Source organism: Camelina sativa, chromosome 13 (assembly GCF_030686135.1).
Source record: "Camelina sativa cultivar CO46 ecotype springtype chromosome 13, ASM3068613v1".
NCBI lineage: Eukaryota > Viridiplantae > Streptophyta > Magnoliopsida > Brassicales > Brassicaceae > Camelina > Camelina sativa.
In genome coordinates this window covers 14,111,438-14,128,126 of record NC_141892.1, presented here as the reverse complement: position 1 = coordinate 14,128,126, position 16,689 = coordinate 14,111,438, and positions in this window count along the sequence as shown.

Sequence of the window (16,689 nt, the reverse complement as noted above, 5' to 3'; positions counted from 1 at the left end):
ATGTGAGCCCATACATATCCGACGACTGGTTTGCTACATCTGAGAGGCTTTAAAGACTTGTTACCATCCCTACAATCACTTTCCGGAAAGTCACCCATCCTGAGACTACTCCAGCATAAGCACGCTTAACTGTGGAGTTCTCTCAGGACCCTTGACCAAAAAAAATAAGTGCACTTTGGTGACATAGGTGACCAAATCAAGTCTTTTAAACCTCTCCGCAAGTCTTTGAAACTGGAGTGTCACATCATTACTAAAAGCAAACCTTGATGTTTAATTACTCTTGTTTAATTTATTAAATAACGAAATGTAGAAAAGATTAAAATATCTCCCTATTCTACAATTAGAATGTGTTGTTTTGGGATGCTACCAATTTGTAATACATATACGGTGAAATTTGAAATTTGTATTGTCTTCTTTTTATATGGCTTGTATAAGTCTTTCCTTTGCACATGAAACGACAAGTGATTTTCTTCCCTTTGCCTGCTGGTTTCTCCCAACATCAGAAGTTGTTTTACTTTTGTTGTTGTATTTCCTATCAACATTAGACCAGTAATGTTAAAACCCAATCAAACCCCATTTAGTGGCTTTTATTTACTTAGTGAATAAATATTTTGATAGAGAGGAAGTTTTTAATATACAGTAGGTGAGATAGGTGTGGTGTGGATTAGGTACTTGATTTACATTTTCGTCTAGAAAGAGACATTTAAAACTGAGTAAGAGATTGTTTCTACTAAAGTATGGAGCTTCCCAAAAACAATCATATTTTTACCGGTGGTCATCGTTAGAGAGGAACTCTATAGTAGAGTAGAGAGCAATTTTTTAGGTTGTAACATTTTCAAAAGCGTAGTTAGTGTGTGGGGTGGGGATGTTGCTTCCCAGTAGATTGAGGAAGAGAGATTATAATAATAATAAAAGTAATCAGAAATTGAATTCTATTGGATTATAATTTTATGGAAAACAGATTACTAATATTTAATTGGAAATGAATAAGAAAGTAACTCAAGAGTAGAGTAAAGAGCAATTTTTTTAGGTTGTAACATTTTTAAAAGCGTAGTTAGTGTGTGGGGTGGTGGTTTTAATCCACACCACACCTATCTCACCTACTGTATATTAAAAACTTCCTCTCTAACTAATTAAAAAAAATATGAGAAGGTTTTTCTAACTACTGTACTAAGGAGATGACATTTGGCTTACTATATTTCTGACACCTGTATTTTTTGTTTGGACCTAATTAACTATAGTTTAAACCTAATTAACTACAGGCCCATAAATCCAAAAAAAAAAAAAAAAACTCATCTACATATCCTTCATTCTTTAATTAGAAACATATGCAACCCCCAAAAAAAACTCATCTACATATCCTTCATTCTTATATCAGTCTGTGGGTGGTTTCATCTTGGAACTTAAATTTGATTAGGTCTCTAACACATCCCCTCTAGATGATTTACCAACATTTAATTAAATTTATAGGTTTGAATTCTTGGGTTTAATTTCTGTGTTTGAATCTTCTATAATTTTCACAGGCACAAACGGAATCAATAAGTAATATGGTAGGTAGGTATTATTTAAGTAAATTAGTTTAATTTTTTTAAATTTTTTTTTATATAAAATTAAAATTTTGAGCTTATTTTCTGGAAAATTAAGTAAGATTATGATATGGTTTTGATCTATCTATAATTTTTAGTTCGATTCTCACTAATTATTTCAAACGTTTTGGTATTTTTGAATTACATAAAATTTAGAAGTTTCATATTAGGAATTTCAGAATAAATTATGAACTTAATCAGTTATGTTTTGAAATAATACCATCATTTTGTGCATTGCCTTATACCCACTATTTTCCTCAATTTTCATTTTTGTTTATATTACTTCTCATTTTAAAACTTATTATTTTGAAATACTTGCGAATTTATGATCATTAATATTTGATTTCAATCCCTTCTCCTTCTTAAAGGCTCAAACATTCTATAAAGTTTAGTTTTCTAAAAACAACATATTACCATACAAACACATCCTCTTTCAGACTATTGTGAAAACTAAAATATTTACTTTCTATTCTATCCTCGATTCATCTCCAACGAACAACAAAATACCGGTAATAATAGTATCGTTGTTCGGATCATCCATTATCGGGAAGTTCCTAATTTAGAAGAAATATTGTCTTAGAGATAATCACCTTTTGGGGAGTTCTTTCTTCGACATTGATAAGGGCAAAATCACCTTCATCTTTGTTTTTCCTGTTGAGTGAGTGAAGGCATAACTAAAATTTAAAATTAAATATGAATTACATTTTCTTTTTTTTTTGAACAACAACACAACGGAAATTTTTTTATTTTAATATCTGGCAGAACGTTGTTTCTTTAGTTTGAATAGTACCTTCAAATAGTTAGTACGTACACAAAATAAAATAAAAAAAATATGAAAAGAACTATGAAACAATGGATTGATACACTCCAGACTCATTGAAAACAACACACCGGAGTATTCCCACAGCTTCGGATGGAGGAAAATGTGACATGTGATGGTTCAACCAGATTTTTTCATCTTCAAATTACAGTTTGTGCATGAAATGTAATGCCACCCATTGCACAATACACAACTTCAACCACTTTTGCTTTACACCAAAAACAAAATGTTCCTTAAAAACATCAAGACAATGTTTTAAGTAATAGTAGTAAAAATAAAATAAAAATTGGTCATATTACCTGGCCTCCATCGTTGTTGTCTAACGTAAGTCTCTATTTGGTCAATCACGTACAAATCTTTTGGGTCTAAATAAATGTTGTCAACTAAAATTGACGGGACATTACTTGCCTTGAAATAGTTACTAGGGAAAATATTAAAGACTATAAGATTGTTGTTCATTTTAGAAGATTATTGTAAGAATATTAGGAAAAACTGATGTGAAAAGTAAGACAAAAATTGATTTAATTGGAAGCAATATATATTACATGTGGGAGAATGGGGAAAAAACAAATACAGAATTAACCAGATGTATATGAAATATAATACCTTTACCAGAATTGTTGAAGTTAAAAATACATGTGGGTTGACGATGTTGCATTCAAATATAAATAGTCTGCCCAAAATGTAAGAAGTTTGGCATGTGTTTCAATGGCAAGTTTTTCCCAAAGAGAGACACTGCTTTCCCCGAATCAACAGATCTGCGAACTTAGATAGGCGAGTTGCATGCCTGAAAGCAAGTAAAAAATTAGTTAGAGTGGAAATTTTTAATATATAGTAGGTGAGATAGGTGTGGTGTGGATTAGGTAGTTGATTTACATTTTTGTCTGGAAAAAGACCTTTAAAGCTGAGTAAAAGATTGTTTCTTCTAAAGTATGGAGCTTCCCTAAAACAATCCTATTTCTACCGGTGGTCATCGTTAGAGAGTGACTCTAGAGTAGAGTAGAGAGCAATATTTTAAGGTTGTACCATTTTTAAAATTGTAGTTAGTGTGTGGGGGTGTTGATTCCCAGTAGTGAGGGAAAGAGATTATAATAATAATAAAAGTAATCAGATATTGAATTATATTGTATAATTTTATGGAAAACAGATTACTAATATTTAATTAGAAATAAATAAGAAAGCAATTATCAAATTACTTATTTTACTTTGATGGCAAGACGTTACGTTTTCAAAAGCAGAATGCAAAACTAAAACTAAATTTGAGCTTCAATTTAAATACCGTATGGGACGAAGAGAAACATAGGGGCATCAAGTTCAGATTCCATTTGTTTGTTTGTTAGGCAATTTTTTTAATTACCAAGGGATTAAGTTGACAATTGTGGCCATATTTAATTAGCAATGGATCTTAAACATTTGTGTATAATAAATTATAAATTGAACTTAATATGAGGACACGTGTCAGCTATATAAAGCGCCAGATGTCATCGTCTAAACAAAGTTTAGAAGAAACCTTCTCTTATTATATATAATAAATAATAGTATTAAACTGAAAATTTTTATTATTATTAAATAGTTTTAAATTTATTAGTTGATATTGTTAAGTCATATTTCTAATGGTTTTTAAAGTCTATTTATATTTAAATCATGAGTCTTTTTATTGAGAATTTGTGTATTTGATACTTTTGAGTCTTTAGAGATTGCTACACACGATTGGTGAAAAGATAGTGTTTTGGAGAAGAAACGGTGTTTTGCTGTAACTGGTCGGTACCATGATGCCACATACTGATTGGTATGTGTGGATATCGGATCCCACACTTGATGCTCTCATTGGTTGAGAAAAGATTAGATATTTAAAAGCAGTGTTCAAGAAAGCGGTCTAGGCGGCCGCCTAGGCGCCGTCTAGGCGCTAGGCGCTCAGCAGACGCCTAGATGACCGCCTAACCCGCTTAAACTTACATACATTTTATTTTAATATTTATTTTTGATTTTTAAATTACATATAATTAAATTATTATGTTTTATATCTATATATGTAATTATAAACATTTATATGTTGTTAATATAACTTAAATAAATATATTTTTCTTACCGTTGTTTATAATTTATAAATTTTTTATTTTTATAACATATATTTTAATATAATTATATATAATGTTTTATGTTGTAAACGCCTAAACCGCCTAAAAATCGTTTAGACTCCGACTAAGTGTTCTAGGCGCTAGGCGTTGGGTCACCGCCCAGATACCGCCTAGCGCTTTCTTGAACACTGTTTAAAAGTAACAAATAATTAAAATACTATAAATAAAGGACAACCTATAAAGAGAACATGAATTTGATAAACAAATTATGTTGTATTAAGCTTTTCCGAGTGTGATCGAATATCCTTTTTGGGAATATAATGCATGGTATTTATACTATAACAAGCAATTAATTTAGACATGAAATGTAATTAGATCTCCATAAATGCGCTTGTTTTGATTCCACAATTACTTTGTAATGCTCGGATTTAAATCGACTTGATTTCCTCCAGATCATCTCCTTCAAGACCCATTTTCGAGCACTTTATCTCATTGACTTCGGTTTCTCCCAGCTTTCTAAGAGTTCGCTAATCTCCCAAGCACCTCGGCCCTTATAAGCTCCACCATCCCCTTTTCGAGTTGTCTTTTTGACACCTCAGGTGACACATGTTACTCTCCTTTTGGTAAAAGGCTTTAATAAAGGATCCGGGTCCAACCTTTGGCCCCAAATTATCGCGAGCTGTCTAGCTTGGAAAACTTAAGCATTAAATGCGGATGCACGCTTTTAATTTATATTCCTTAACTTCTTTAAGTCTTTTCATCACATCTCTTGAACTTGAAGGCTTATAATTTTTTTACGCTTCTGAAATGTGTCAGCATTTATTCATGATTAGATTGATTAGTTTAAAAATTCTAGATTATAACTTTGATAGACTAAAAGTTTATGTTACATGGTTGTTTTGATCGCACCTTATCTTTGGGTGGAAAGGAGTTCTTCTTTCAGTGGAAAGGATGTCTTCCTTAAAGCAGTAGCAATGGCTCAAGTATATGCCATGACTTAATTCAAACTGCTAAAAACCGCTTGTTCAAAAGTAATTAATGTCGTGTCTAACCTTTGGCGGAACTCTTTTGAACACTAAAAGAAGATTTGTTGGTTAAGTTGGAATAAATTACATATAACGAATGATAAAGGAGAATTAAGTTTGAAAGCTTAAAGGGGTTTAATCAGTATTTATTAACAAAACAAGCATGAAGAATTCTTCTCTCCCACATATAACGTCCCTGAACCGTTCTATGACCGGACAAGCAAACAGACAGCTACGAGACGCTACGATAAAAACTGCACCGAGGTGGTTTAGTCGAGGAATAGAAGCTGCCGTTTCCCATCTGGTTTTCCTTTGACACAATTCCACCCACGACAAAGAATGCTTAGGCTTTGCAACCCTTGCAGTCTGGTGTGTTGTGTTAACCCGAACGAGGCCAAATATTAAATTCACTTGTCATGTTTCCCAGAAATCATTTATATTATTTATAGTAAATTATTACAATCAAATAAGTTATCAAAGCCATACTAAGTCGGATCCTTTCCAAGGAATACATATTAGGAAAAATATACTTGTACAAAAACACATAAAACTTCCTATCCGACACCCTATTGTTTGCTCCAAGCTCTAGACTTAACCTAGGCTTCCTGTAAAACAAATATTATCATGAGTAATCTAGTATTACTCAGTGAGCTGGGTACCCTTTCCTAGAATACATTCTGTTTTCCTAACCCTACTACCCTTGTAACACCCGTGAACCAAAAAGTGGAATTTTGGGCGGTTTGTCGATCGACACAGTTAGTGGTGTCGATCGACACAGAGTTTGATCGGGTGTTTGGTTCGATTATAATTTCTCCAGTTTGAATGGTTGGTTTAGGAGAGCCCTAGAACCTAGTTTAAAAGGGAAAGTCGACACACTTACAGAGAGAAAAAGGAGAAGGGGGAGTTTTTCCAAAGAGTGTTCTTGATTTTTTGGAGATTCTTGTCCTTGTTAGTGGTTTTCTTCCTAGAGAATGAGGTTTTAAGGCTAGAGACGTGTGAGAAGGTTTCTGTGGTGCTAGATCTCGTTGTTTAGATAAGGTGATTGCATGACCATAGCTTATCTAAGCTAAGATCTTTGTTTCTTTGATTTTGTGTGATGTGTAATTGTTTTCTTGTGAGTTCTATGCGTTTTTCGTGACTCTTGAGGCTTAGATCTGGTCTTGAGATCGTGTAGGACGAAAGGGAGAAGCTTCGAGACGAGATTTGGAGTTTCTGGTCGTGAAGAAGCGATGCTCTGCATGAGTGTCGATCGACACAAGGCTTGTCTCGGTTGACATTAATGCGAGGATGGCGCGATTGACCTACGAGCATCGATCGATGCCATGTGGAGGTGTTGGTCGATGTAATTAGGGATTTCATGAAATGTCGAGCATGCATCAATCGACACAAGGCGTGTGTTGGTCGACGCAAGGTGTTCGGTGTCGAATGTCGTGTCTCGGTCGACACAACCTTCGCCAGTTGGCAGCGAATGATGATGTCTTGTTTATTGTCTGGATTGTTTTAATTGTTTGTTGACTGTAGCATGAGAGATCTTATTGCTTCTGTGTATAGCCTAGTAGATGGAAGGATTGCCTCACTAAGTTTTTCTGGTAATACTTACGCCTCTCTTTTGTGTTGTGATGCATGTAAGGGCAGAGTGTGCTCGTGGAATCAAGGCTATGAAGAGGAGGATGTTCTAGAGGTTCGGTTTTTTTCTCTGTGTATTAGATAGGATGTTAGAGCGTAACTTAGTTGTCTAGAACGGTTGTTAGGATTGCTAGTTCTATGACTTTGTTATGTTTTGGATTGTTGCTGGAATTGGTTTCATGTTATTCATTATTTGTTATTGGTTTATTGGAATGGTTCATGTGTTTTCCGCTGTTGTTATTGATTGGGGTTAGGTTTCTAGTGAGTATGAGATCACTAGTTAGTAGGATATATAAAAAAAAAAACGGGTCGGGTTGTTTCAGTTTGGTATCAGAGCCAATACGGTTCTAGGTTTGGGTTTAGCTGTGTGCTTTGTGCTGTGGATGTTGGACTGAATTCTTGTGTGTGGCATGGGGTCCTAGAACATCCTCTTCGAGCATGCTTTGTAATTCCACGGTGAGTTGTGTTCTTTGTGTAGTAGGAGTCATTTTGTTTGCTTAGCCTTATGTTCTTGGTGGTAAAGATGGTTAGAGGTGAGGGAACTACTGGTCGTGGACGCGGGCGTCGTCATGGTTGTGGGCGTGGGCGTGGTCCGGGGAAGAGTTCCCAAGGCCAGTGTGAGTGTGACCTAGAGCATGGCCAGTGAGGAGGTGGCAGAGTTGCCGGTTCATCTTAGAGTGCCTAGAGACGTGGCTGGTTGACATGTCTATATTTTGCCTCTCCTTAGCATATATTTATCATGCATTTAGCTAGGATAACTGATTGTTTTGCATCATTTTCTAGTCTTTTCTATACTCTTTGCATGTCTAGGTAGTTTTTGCATCATCATTGCATATATTGTGCATTTCGGAGTATTTCAGGTATTGAGGAGACAATTGGAAGCACATCCAACTGAGCCATGCTCCCCAGCGCATCCGTCTGAGCCATGCTCCCCAGCGCATCCGTCCGAGCCATGCTCCCCAGCGTGTCCGTCCGAGCCATGCTCCCCAGCGTCTGTCCGAGCCATGCTCCCCAGCGTCCGTCCGAGCCATGCTCCCCAGCGTCCGACCGAGCCACTCTCAAGTCACCAGTTGAGTTGCACCGTCTCTCGAGCAAGTCTCATCCGCTCGATCGAGCCACTCCGTTCGAGCCGTTCCACTCGAATGGGATTTAGCTTTCGACGTCTTCACCAAAGTTGTAGAATTGAGTCATCTTTCCAATGCCGTTTATTTCAAACCAATCGAAGGTGTTGTTAAAGAGTTATCACCCAGCTCGAGCCACTTTCACCGACCACGCTCGAGCCAATTTCACTCACACCATTCGAGCCACTTTCATATACCAATCGAGGACTGGACGCACACCGACTCGTTCGAACATGTCAGGAAGACGTTCCGTCTTACACGTTTTAGGAGATTCCCAAACCGACTCTTCACCTTGTCGTTTTAAGTTTTAGGGATTGACATGTTTTTACTATAAATACGTTTTGTTAAGTCTTGGCTGGGGAACATCTTATCATTTATTCTTGTATTGTTTTCTTTCCGAGAAGGTTTTTACCGTAGCCACCAAAAAACGTTCTCAGACTTTGTATTCCGACACCTTTGAGTTTATTCAGTATTTTCATTTGATTCCTTCTACAAAGTTGTTCATCTTATTTTTTATCTACCTAATAATGCTTGTTTCAATGTTTTTTTTGTGTTTGCGTCCTTGATAATGATTTTCGGATCTGAGTAGTGTAGTAGTCCTTGAGGATGGGATAGATTAGGTGGAGGATCTTAGGATGTAGAGTGTTTAAGCTTTGATTTTATTGATTCCCTTCTGGACTAGTGTTAGAAATGCTAGTTTCTCTCTGATCTATTGGAACTAGGTTCGAGACATTTCCACACCCAAAAGGTGTTTGATGAAATGTCTGACCAACTAGTGCCAGAGACTTACGTTCCTAGCCTAAGAGATTAGTTGTCTAGGATGTTTGTTGACATGAACGAACTTGTTTGTCATGCCTGCTCAACCATGTTTCTCTAGCGAGAGCTGGGTATGGAAGTGGTTGAGTCTGAGTAGCTTTTGCCAAGAGATTGGATTAGCTAAGTTGTGATGTTCATTGTTTAGGGATGGATCGCTTGTGGCATGTTAAACACTCTGTAGACTAGGAGACTCCACCTACATCAATTACTCCCATCCTTAGGACCTCTTTCTTTCTGATTTTAATTACATTCCTGAGACTGTTTCGTTTATTGCCTTTTAGTTCATGCTTAGACTCGTTTTTGTTTTTATTCATTTTTGCTTCTTGTCATGCATTTTCATTTCTAATCCTAGAACACATTTCCGTTTTGCATTCTTATAATTCTAGGAATGTTAGACAAACACTCTCTTTAAATTGGCTTGACTTGTGATTTCTAGATTGCATCTTGACTGTTAGTGAAGTTTCCCAACAGAATTGACACCTTAAGTATTACAACTACATAAGGTTAATTGAACCTTCTAGGAGACACAAAAATCTTAGTATCATTGGTGATGGTATCAGAGGGGCTAGTGGGCTCGGTGTTGGTACCAGTGTTGCCCCGGGTGTGGGGGTTTCAGCGAATGGTGCTCTAGGTAGGGAGGATGTCTTTGCAGGCTTGCTGGCTCTGGTGTTTGTACGGCTTCCAGCAGTGGTGTCGCTAGCGGCTGGTGTGCAGGCTCATGTGGTGCCGCCAACGGTTGGTCGGCAGGTTTTGGTGGTGCCGCCAGTCATTAGTGGGCAGGGTCCAATGGTGCAGCCTGTGGCTGAGTTGACGGGAAAGCATGCAGCCGGGTTCCAAGATAGTGGATGCACAGTATATTCAGATGCACATTATATTCAGATGCTGGTGCAGCTACGACATGTGGGTGCAGGATTTTTCCTGGGAGGCACGGACCCTAGTGCATTGGATGAGTGGAGGGAGCGGATGGAGGATATCTTCCCGTCGCTCCGGTGTCCTGACCAGTATTGGGTGGACTTGGCAGCGCACTACCTTTCGGGAGATGCGCGGGTTTGGTGGAGGTTGGTGACGGCCCGGAGAGTTCAACGGGAGATGACTTGGATGGACTTTGTGGTGGAGTTCAACACCAAGTATTTTCCACAGGAGGCACTAAATTTCATGGAGTTGTGGTTCCTGGGTTTGACCCAGGGGAAACATACTGTGCGTGAACTAGACTAGAAGTTCAGTCGGCTTGTGGTGTATGCAGGCTGGGCTTTGGAGCCAGAGTCGGCTCAGGTGCGGAGATTTTTGTTGGCTCTTCGTGATGAACTTAGGACTCAGAGCAGGGTGAGGAACAACGCTACGAGAGTGGAGCTGGTGGAGACTATAGCCAGGATAAAGGATGACTTTAGGTCGCACGTGGTGGTGGTCAGTCCTTTGGTGCAGCCAAAACGGACTCAGCCGCATTCTATTCCTAGAAAGGGCGGTAAGCCTGCGCAGGGGCAGAAGTAGAAGTTCGATACCATGCAGAGGTCAGGGTCTAGTGGTGCGGGATGTGTCAGGTGTGGGAGCTTGGAGCACAAGGTGATGAGTTGTCCATAAAGGGGCAACCAGCAAGAGCTGCCGATGACTTGAGTGTGTTACCACTGCAGGGAGGCAAGGCATCTCAGATTGGCGTGTCTCAAGCTGCATCTGATGGATGTGGCGACGGTGCAGCCAGGAGTGCAGCATGTGGGACATACGGCGTTGTCATTGCCAAAGGCACCGCGTCTGTACACAACAGTGGAAACAAGAGGAACCAGTGCTAACGTGATCACATGTATAATGTCTAAACACGATTTTGTGGTTTACTATCATTTTGGATATTATGGGTGTTTGTGATGAATATTAGGGTTCTTAGTGCATAAGGTTTGTGTAGGGACCTTATTGGTGGGACGACTTTCGTCCTATGTGTTGCTCGAATCATGAGCTACTCATTGCTTTGTTATCCCGGAGTGTATCGAGAAGGACAAAATTCGTGGAGATCCAAGAGAGCGGTGCATGACCGTTAAGGATGCTGGAGGCGGGATGATCTATATTCATGGACGGGCGAGAGGTGTGGATATTCAGGTGGTTGGATAGTCGATTTCGGCAGGTATAGTTATCAGCCCAGTGGAGCTGTATGATGTGATATTGGGCATGAATTGGTTACAATGGTATAAAGTCCATCTAGATTGTCATCGGGGTTGAGTTGTATTTGAGAGGCCCAAAGCAAGGAGTTGGTTTTATGAGGAAGTGAGGCCGACCTCGGGGAGTCTGGTTATCTCAGTTGTGCAGGCAGAAAAGATGATCAGGAAGGGTCGGGAGGCGTATTTGGCTACGATTTCGATGCTGGAGTCTGTAGGGCAGGTTATTATGGGTGGGATCCCTGTGGTTTGAGAGTTTGAGGATGTTTTTTTAGTCATTACAGGGGTTACCACCATCTCAATCTGATCCCTTCACGATTGAGTTGGAACCATGGGCTACGCCATTGTCCGAGGCCCCCTACAGGATGGGTCCAACAGATATGGCGGAGCTGAAGAATAAGTTGGAGGACTTGTTGGGCAAGGGATTCATTCGTCTTAGTACTTCACCGTGGAGAGCACCGGTGTTATTTGTTAAGAAGAAGGACATGAGTCTCCGCTTGTGTATAGATTATCAGGGTCTGAATCAAGTCACTATGAAAAACACGTACCCTCTCCCGCTGATTGATAATTTGTTGGATCAGCTGAGGGGTGCTACTTGAATCTCCAAGATTAACTTGGCGTCTGATTACCATCAGATACCGATAGATGAGCTGGATATCAGGATGAGGTATGCGCACTATGAATTTGTGAAGATTTCCTTTGGTTTGACCAATGATCCAGCTGCGTTTATGAGGTTGATGAACAGCGTATTGCAGAGTTTCTGGATGAGTTTGTCGTCATCTTCATCGACGACATCCTGGTGTATTCCAAGAGTGCTGAGGAGCATGGGATCCATCTGAGAGCAGTTCTAGAGAAGCTGCAGGAGCAGAAGCTTTTGCTAAGCTGAGAAAGTGAAGTTTCTGGCAGAGGGAGATGGGTTTCTAGAGAAGATTCAGGCCATCAGGGATTGACCTAGACCGCGGAACACCACAGAGATCCTGAGTTTCCTTGGGTTGGCAGATTACTACAAGAAGTTTGTGAGGGGTTTTGCGAGTATGGCACAACCAATGATTAAGATGACAGGGAAGAACATTTCCTTTGTGTGGTCACCAGAGTGCGAGATGGCTTTCGCAAACCTGAAGCAAATGCTGATGAGTACACCATTATTGGCCTTGCCGGAGCACGATAAGTTGTATGTGGTGTATACAGATGCTTCCTAAGTTGGGTTGGGGTGTGTGCTGATGTAGGAGGGGAAGGTCATTGCCTATGCTTCTCGACAGTTGCGGAAGAATGATGGCAACTATCCTACCCATGACTTGGATATGTCAGCTGTGGTTTTCGCTTTGAAGTTTTGGAGATATTATCTTTATGGCGTAGAGGTACAAGTGTTCATAGATCATAAGAGCCTGAAATATATCTTCACTCAGTCTGATCTGAATTTGAGGCAGAGGCGGTGGATGGAGTTAGTGGCAGATTATGATCGGGATATAGCATACCATCCCGGTAAAGCTAATTTGGTGGTGGATGCTCTGAGGAGGAAGCGGAAGGCTTCTGCTCAGGAGCAGGATATGGTGTCTCTGGTGAGTGAGATTAGTACTTTAAGGTTATATGCTATTTCACAAGAGCCACTGGGACTAGACGCAACTTATAAAGCGGACCTTCTAAGTAGAGTGAGGTTGGCTCAAGAGAGTGATGTGAGGCTGGTGAATGCCTCTAAGGCTGTGGGTTCTGAGTATCAGATATTTGCTAATGGGACTATCCTAGTGCATGGTTGGGTTTTTGTGCCCAAGGATGAGGGTTTGAGGAAGAAAAATTATGAGAGAGGCTCATTGGAACAAGTTCTCTGTTCATCTTGGAGCGACCAAAATGTATCGTGAACTCAAACGGTATTATCGTTGGATTGGGATGAAGAAGGATGTCGCTATCTGGCTCTCGAGGTGTGATACACGCCAGCTAGTGAAGGCTGAGCATCAAGTGCTGGGTGGCCTGTTGCAGAGTTTACCCGTTTCAGAGTGGAATTAGGATATGATAACGATGGACTTCATGGTTGGTTTGCCTGTGTCGTGGACTATGGATGCTATATGGGTGATTGTGGATCATCTGACCAAGTCTGCACATTTTCTGGCCATTAAGAAGACTGATGGAACAGTTGTTTTGGCTAAGAAATATGTGAGGGAGATTGTGAGGTTGCATGGTGTGCCTGTGAGCATAGTGTCAGACAGGGACTCCAAGTTCACTTCAGCGTTCTGGAGGGCATTTCAGGCAGAGTTGGACTATAAGGTGCACATGAGTACAACTTACCATCCCCAGACAAATGGACAGTCAGAGAAGACGATTTGGGCTCTAGAGGACTTGATGAGGATGTGTGTGCTAGGCTATGGTGGTCATTGGGCCGATCACCTGAACCTAGTAAAGTTTGCTTACAACAACAACTATCAAGCGAGTATTGGTATGGCTCTTTATGAGGCGTTGTGGGGGAGATGAGCATATTGGATGCGAGTTTTGTTCAAGAGACCACAGAGAAGATCCGAGTGCTCAAGCTGAACATAAGAAAGGCTCAAGATCGGCAGAAGAGTTATGCTGATCAGGGAAGGAAGGACATTTAGTTTCAGGTGAATGATAGAGTGTACCTCAAGATGGCCGTGTTGCGGGGTCCGAACAGGTCTATCTCAGAGACTAAGTTGAGTCCGAGGTACATGGGTCCTTTGAGGATTGTGGAGTGGGTGGGACTGGTTGCATACAGGTTGGAGTTGTATGAGGTTATGCATGCGTTCCACAAGGTCTTCCATGTGTTGATGCTGAGGAAGTGTCTTTACAATGATGACGAGGTGTTGGCTAAGATTCCTACAGATCTTCAGCCCAACAAGAATCTTGATGCGAGACCGGTGAGGATTCGCGAGAGGCAGATCAAGGTGAAACGACCTGACCCGTTTTTTTTTAATAATAAATAATAATAATAATAATAATAATAATAATAATAATAATAATAATAATAATAATAATAATAATAATAATAATAATAATAATAATAATAATAATAATAATAATAATAATAATAATAATAATAATAATAATAATAATAATAATAATAATAATAATAATAATAATAATAATAATATAATAAACTACAACTAGTGGTCCCATACCCCTTAGCCACCTAACCACAATCACAGCCAATAGCGGAATAACCGATATCAATAAATAACCAATATTAAACCAATATCATAATCATAACAATATCCAAATACCAAATAACAAGAAACACCAAACCGGCAATTCTAGCAATGTTTATAATGACCCAACTCTAGCAACCTAGCAATGCCAGACACCATCCAATCGAGTCCCTAGAAAATCCTCCTCTTCATTGTCTTGATTCCACCATCACACTTTGCCTTTACCTGCATCACAAACACAAATTGCAATGTATGAGTATTTTATAAACACTCAGTAAGGCAATCCTCCCATCTACTGGGCTATACACACAAGCAGTAGAGATACTCTAACCACAAACAACAAACAACGAACAAACCAGACTCTGCAACGGCCGTCACAAGGCTTGCATCAACCGACACCGCCTGGGGACTGCATCAACCGACGCATGATATGCATCGACCGATGCACATAAAACTTTCATCGACCGATGCTTCCATTGCATCGACCGACGCATGCTCGACATCACGCGAAAACCCTAATCGCATCGACCGACGCCTCCACATGGCATCGACCGATGCTCCTATGTCAATCTGCACTGTCCTCGCACTAGCATCGACCGACGCACATAGTCCATCGACTGATGCACATGCCAAGCATCATTTTTTTCCCCCGAAGCTTCTCGCCGGATCTTCGTTCCTGCAACCACAAGAATCGATCCCAATCAACAAGAAAGCTTCCTAACGCCTCAAATAACATTCTAACAAGCCTAACAACACAAAAACAAACAGATCAGAGTAATCTCCAGCATAGATAAGCCATGGTCATGCACTTACCTTTGCCATAGAAGAAATTCGACCCAAACACATGAAGAGAACGTTCCTAGGAAGCTCATACAACGATCCTAACTACAGATCTCTACAGGAACAGCCTCAAATCTCCCGAAAACCTCAAGAACACTCAAGAACACTTTTTCTCCTTTTCCTTTCTCTCAAAAGCGGCCAAACTCGCCTAATGAGACAAAACACGACTTAAGGGTTTTCCTAACCCAAAACGCAGTGTTTAACTTAAGTCAATCCGCAGAACACTGAACCTGCATCGACCGATGCAATCCCCTAAACCGGGATTTCGGTTCGCGGATGTTACACAAGGAACTTCGGTGGAACAAGATTCATTTGATGAGATTCCTATGGGACTGTGACGGTGTGTTAGAGCCGAGGATGAAGGCAAGGTTCAAGAATTGGTTTGAGAAGCAGGTCAAGGCTTGAGCTTGCCTAACCTTGGTCCCAGTGTCGTGATGGTTAGAAGACTGTGGCTGGAGCGAACAGAGTATTCCAGCCCATCTCTCTTGATATTTGGTCGCTTAGGGGTGGTTAGTTGTGCGACTAAGAACCAAGATGAGGTGGTGCTCGGGATGTGGGATGTTGGTTTAGTATCGTTGTATCTTATTTTTCATTATGTATTTTCGTTGAGGTTAAAACAGTTATGAAATTTTATGATTATTAAGATGAGTATTCATTTTTTGATGGGTGTCATGGAAAAAGGAAATAGCTCAGGGTTTTTATAAATGGCAAGTTTCTATAAATAGAAAGTTTTCATAATAGAAAGTTTTATGGAAAGATTTGTAGTTGATATGCTGAAATATACCCTAGAGTTACTCTCTCAAATTAATAGATCAATGTAGTACGTAGGGATCGAATCCACATAGACTCTAGATTCACACAATAGATTTAATAATCTTTTACTTATGCTAAACAGAAATATTGTAATTAAATTGCAAAATAAAACAGAAAAATAAAAGAGTTGTAAAATTCAGTAGGATTAAACGCTTAGGCTTAGGGAAATTCTCAGGAAATCATGGAAAATCAAATCAATTAATTAAGCAAGCAGGATTCAACAAATAAGCACCGTTCTTGAACTCTATACACGATTATAAAATAAATCAGTCTAATAATCCATGAAATCCCTAATGAGAAACCCTAAACCTAACAAGCAGATCTACTCAGACATAATTGTAAGAACACAAATCATGAATAAAATAGATAGCATTAAGAGATTAAAGAAGAAGAAAAGTGAAAGCATGAAGACTTTGGTTGCTACAAGGCTGGTCTGTAGGACTCTGGAAAAGAGGTTCACACGTAGAACCCGTAACGGATATCGAGTGACGTGGCTGTTATTTTAGAGACTCTTTGATTACAGAACAAGTTATTATCATATCGATTAAGAAGATTGGACTTATCCTTGTTTTGGAAAGTAGGTCATAGGAGGTATCCTATATATTGTGTTATTGGGCAAACATGTTGTTTTGGCTTTTTAAGAAGAATTTTAGAGAACTAAGCGAATAAGC